The following is a 5178-nucleotide window of genomic DNA, read 5'->3' as shown; positions in this document are numbered from 1 at the left end:
CAGTAGCATTACCAGTTCTTAGCTCCAGATCTCCCATCTGTAAAATGGGTATAACATTTCCTTCTTCCTGGGGTTACTGTGAAGATTAAATGAGATAATAGATCCAAATGCTTAGGGTAACTAGTTAACCCAAAACTCAGTGGCTTGATGTATTTGCCTCCACTATGGGAAGGATCTGCTTATGAACCCAAAATGGTTGTTGGGAGGATTGTTCCTTGCACACCGATAGTCAAAGGCCACCTTCAGTTCCTTGCTATGCGGGCCTTTTACATGGCAGCTTGCCATGGAGAGTGAGAGTCAGAATTTTATTACCTAGTCTCAGAAGTGACACTAGGTCCAGCCCACTTAAGGGGAAATTTTTTATGAGGACTACTGGAAGCAATTTTAGAAATCCAGAGTCCCAGCTTTCAGAGGTAAGATTCTAAGACCATATTGAAAATCCATGCAATTTCAATGATAGTCATAGTGTAACTTTCCATGATTAAACACTAAACTGATGCTCTACCTGTCCCTGCCCCTGGACTTCTAGCCAAGTGTGCTCATTCTTAGGTTTCCAATACGGAAACCTATCACTAGCATTTGATATATGTACAGTATCATGCCTGTCCACAGAAAGCGATTACCCCCTAGACTGATTCTCCCATCAGGAACCTGGGACCAGTAAATAACCTACATGAAACATGTGGCTACCTGGTTGCTACTTATTAGCCCCATTAATGTTTACCACCAACGGCCAAATACAACAGCATTTTGACTTTAAAGATTTTATTTTCTTTTTCCAAGTAGGAAGATTACAAAGTTAGAAATTTTACCAAGGTCTAACAATAATTGATTTTCCAAAGAATGGGCACAGCCTTTTGAACTCAGGCTGCATACACAATAACCTTGGGCAACTGCTTCACTTTCAGGAGAACAGGGTCAGTCTTTCTTTCAAGAGGCCTTGTCTTGTGTTCCAACTCCAGTTAAAGGAACTTTCTAAGAAGAAAAAAGGTAGATTACAATCAGTGCTCCATTCTGGTCTGAAGTACTACTACTTGCTGGGGGTATGGGTGCATGTGCTTCAGACTGGGTCATCCCAAGTCATCCACTAGGTGGATATACAATCTTGTACATCATGCACCAGACCAAGGGAGCTGGGAAACTTTCAAGTGACACAACCCAAGTGCAATGTACAAAAAAGACATTTTAGGGGCAAATGGAGATATTTGAATATGAAATGAATAGCAGACATTAGGGAACTATTTAAATATCTCAGCTGTGAGAACCAGTTACACGGGGACAACAGTCTTATCCAGGGATGGGGGAACCTATGGCCAAGGCTGGTTATCTACACATAAGTTAGTCTTTAGGGATTAAAGGCCGTGAAACCAGCTTGCTTTCAAGTGCTAAAACTACGCACATTTATATACCCAAAGACAAAGTGAATGAGAGCAGTGTCATTAACTACAATTTAATTTCTGCATTTAAGTTTTTCATTAAAAAGCTGTAGAGTGAATTATCAAGAACCAAGTGTATTACAGCAAGCAACAACACTACTCAAGGGGTGGAGGAAAACTGTCACTAGTTTGCTTATTCCCCTTCCATTAATTAAGGACACTAGACAAGTCAGGGAATGACATTTAAAATAGTGATTGATTTGGTAAAAATAGCTTCCCCAGTAGCATAATTCATAAAAAGGTGCATATGTCAAGACAAAGTTCCTTTTTAAAAGATCTATTAGTACCAACAGGCCAACATTAGCCCTCGGAAAGACTTAATTTTAATTCTATCTTATACCCAACATGGAAATGAGTTCTGAAGTTATACCCAAATAGGCAAATAATTTTGCTATGGAAGTTGACAGCTAAAAACAAAGCAGAAGCCTCACCTGTTACAGGACATGCTGAACAAAGCCAAGGGAAGATAAGGCTGACATCAACACACAATGTCACACATGGCTTCTGACTTACAGGACGTTAACAGATGATGCCAAAGTAAACCATCCTCATGCTAAAAAAAAAAAAAAGCCAACAGAGCAAGCTTAACTCTCATATAAGAAGAGAGTAGGCTAGTAGGCGTAAGCAGAAAGCAAGGTATCTCTGTGGCCAATGCATCAGACAAAACTGGCTAATAGTGTAGATCAACAGGGTCGATCTGATGGGGAAAAAAGTTAAGTCATCAGCTGCAAAGGCCAAATTTCAGTCCGAGTAGAAAAAGAAAAGCAAGCTAGGCATGTTGATGCATGACTGTAATCCCAGCTACTAGGGAGGCTGAGGCGGGAGGATCACTTGAGCCCAGGAATTTGAGGCTGCAGTAAGCTATGATCAAGCCACTCAGCCCGGGAGACAAGAGACCCCATATCTTAAGGGAAAAAAAAAAGAAAAGCAGCCCCTCCCCCCCCAACAGATCCTATGTCTATTCAGCCAAGGAAGACATGTGGGCACCACTTACCAATCCTTTCCCACATCCAGACTCATCCTGGTCCATTTAAAAGTCTAGTTTCTGCCAACAGCAAACCTGAGATGAAAACAGAGATGAGCTCCCATCAGCTAGATACCCAAGGGAGCAGGGTGTGGAGGAGCTGCTCAAGCTGGCATATCAGACAGAAACTGGCTTAAGGAAGTTAGATCAACATGGTCGATCTGCAGGGGAAAAAAGTTCAGTCATCATATACGCCAGCAGGAGGCTCTTGAGCCCTAGAAACCCTGAGTGAGGAATAAGACTTAGTTGGTATGCTTCCATAGCTGCAAATTCATTCAATATTTGAGAACTTCTGTGTTGTATACTGTTGTTGGCAGTGATATAACAGCCAACACACCCTTGCCTTAAGAGTTTACACTCTCTATTTGAGTATAGGCCATATGATAACAGACAGCATGGCTGGCAAGTTAATAGTTAGCTTTTACTGAGTTGAGAAGTGACAACAGTTTCTGAGCAAGTGTTAGCAGGTTTTTATCACAAAAACCTGACCAAAGAACAATCTGTGACAACAAGCTTCCAAAAGTGTTCCCAAGAAGTCTAGCCCTTAAGTGCCTCAATCCTAAGCTCCAGCAAAAAAAAAAAAAAAAAAAAAAAGCCATGCAGTTGGGAATTGGCTTGAGTGGCTAGCTCAACAGAAAACCACATTTGGCTTTCCAAAATATGTCAACTCATTATACATACCCTTGGAAAGAAATTTAAGTGCCCAAGGAAACAGACATGAAAGAATGGAATCCAAAATTGTGCTTTAAGTGGCATTAAAAATACATTAAACACCTTTTCACCAAAGTTACGCCACTTCAGTCATTTTCTCTTAAAGCTGTTTTTTCACCAGGAACCTAAGTCCAATAAGTAAATTGTAAGGATAATAAAACAAAACAGGCGGGGCGCGGCGGCTCTGTCTGTAGTAGTCCTAGCACTCTGGGAGGCCGAGGCGGGTGGATCATTTGAGCTCAGGAGTTCAAGACCAGCCTGAGCAAGAGCAAGACCTTGTCTCTACTAAAAATAGAAAGAAATAGCTGGACAACTAAAAATATATAGAAAAAATTAGCCGAGCACTGTGGCACATGCCTGTAGTTCCAGCTACTTGGGAGGCTGAGGCAGAGAATTGCTTGAGCCCAGGAGTTTGAGGTTGCTGTGAGCTAGGCTGACGCCACAGCACTCTAGCCCAGGCAACAGAGTAAGACTCTGTCTCAAAAAAATAAAAAATAAAACATACAGCACACTTAAAAAAATTACCTGGTAAGCCAATAAAAATGAGCTTAATTTGCCTGTTATTCTAACACTTTGGGAGGTGAAGTTCGGAGAATCACTTGAGGCCAGGAGTTCGAGACCAACCTGAGCCAAGACCCCGAGACCCCATCTCTACCAAAAAATAGAAAAATTAGCCAGGGGTGAGGGCATGTGCCTGTAGTCCCAGCTACCTGGGAGGCTGAGGCAGGAGGATCATTTCAGCCCAGGTCACTGAGGTTACAATGAGCTAGGATCAGGCCACTGCACTCTTCCCAGGGAAAGAGTGAGACGGTGTCTCAAAATGGAATAAAAAAAAAAGCCAAATTAGTCAAATCTTCAAGTTTTTTCCCAAGTTTGCCTAAGCTAACTAAGAGGTTCTTCAAAGCATGTGTTTCATACAATAGGTCAGGAGACAAATGCTTACCCTAGAGGTCGGGAGACCGAAGATTGCACATGTCTGCACGTGGCTCCCTTGGAGGCCCAGCGGTCACCCCTGCTCCAATACATATTCTGTACACTCTGACCGCCCTCTAACCTGTGCACCAACAAAGAAAGGGTATCAACCACCACCTTCCCACGGTCAGAAAACAGCGCTAGGTCTTTTTATAGGCCGGTGTATCAGAAAAAAACTGGCAAGTGTTGTAAGACATCAGCATTGTCGATCTGATGGGGAAAAAAGTGAAGTCATCATTTACACCAGCCAAGGACTCCTCAGGCCCGTGCAGAAAGGCGCGGATTTTTCCAGCTCTAACTCATCTTGCCCGCGGCCCTAAGGCCTATCTGAGGTCAGAGGTGGAGGGCCACGGCGAGGGGGAGAGTAGGGCCGACCGCAGCGACGACGGCACAAAGAGAATAAAAGAGGACCAGAAATTTCGAATGGAGAACTGTAGGATTTCCACTCACCACACACAAAGCGGGGTTCCCCGGACTGGACGACATCGTACTAAGCACGGTCGTTAACAGACAAATACACTAACCGCGCTGCAGAAGCAAAAGAAAGAATGGCTCCGGGACTGCCCTTATATAACCAAAGGAGGCTCCGGCGCCTGCGCACTGAGGCCGAGGCGCCCTGCTTCCCGCCCGCACCGCGCGGGGCCCCCTGGGAAACGTAGTCTCCCAGCGGCCCATCCCGGGGCGCTCTAATGGTTGTCAAGGCCGCGTCAAGCCCTGCCCCATTCCCTGTACACAGGAGGCCACCCAGGCTCGTCGGCCTCGCCGCCATGTCGCGCTTCACACGCGCCAAGCGGCCCGCCGGGTCCGCCCTCCTCCGGGGCCGGCTGAGGCCTGCGGCGGCCTTGGGCGCATTTAACCCGCCCGCCGCCGTCCCCTCCTCTCGGCCGCGCTCGCTCGAGCCCGCAGGCCACGCCGCTGGGGGGAGCTAAGGCAACGCCCGCCCTGAGGGCGGAGGTGTCGGCCGTGCCTGGACCCGGCCCCCCGCCAGCCGCCCCGAAACCCCCGCCTGCTCCTTCTCCTCCTCTTCCTCCTCCT

General features: G+C 46.0%; 1 long non-coding RNA gene and 3 other non-coding genes across 5 annotated transcripts; all 4 read right to left on the bottom strand.

Annotated features, from left to right (window-relative positions):
- Nucleotides 1-748: 748 nt before the first annotated feature.
- On the bottom strand, nt 749-4672 carry LOC123622702. 2 transcript variants are annotated; one of them, XR_006729608.1, is made up of 4 exons: nt 4594-4672; nt 2431-2496; nt 1868-1989; nt 749-975 (listed from the first exon to the last, which is right to left on the bottom strand). It is a non-coding gene; the product is annotated as an uncharacterized LOC123622702 (long non-coding RNA). The 2 variants fall into 2 exon arrangements; XR_006729607.1 differs by lacking the exon at nt 4594-4672 and adding an exon at nt 4115-4225.
- Nucleotides 2084-2171, bottom strand: LOC123622961. Its single transcript, XR_006729698.1, has one exon. It is a non-coding gene; the product is annotated as a small nucleolar SNORD12/SNORD106 (small nucleolar RNA).
- On the bottom strand, nt 2569-2659 carry LOC123622962. The gene has a single exon (XR_006729699.1). It is a non-coding gene; the product is annotated as a small nucleolar SNORD12/SNORD106 (small nucleolar RNA).
- LOC123622960 lies at nt 4300-4391 on the bottom strand. Its single transcript, XR_006729697.1, has one exon. It is a non-coding gene; the product is annotated as a small nucleolar SNORD12/SNORD106 (small nucleolar RNA).
- Nucleotides 4673-5178: the final 506 nt, after the last annotated feature.

This window comes from Lemur catta, chromosome 17 (assembly GCF_020740605.2).
Source record: "Lemur catta isolate mLemCat1 chromosome 17, mLemCat1.pri, whole genome shotgun sequence".
Taxonomy (NCBI): domain Eukaryota; kingdom Metazoa; phylum Chordata; class Mammalia; order Primates; family Lemuridae; genus Lemur; species Lemur catta.
Note: the sequence above shows the minus strand (reverse complement) of the source record. Positions and strands in the feature narration are given on the sequence as shown.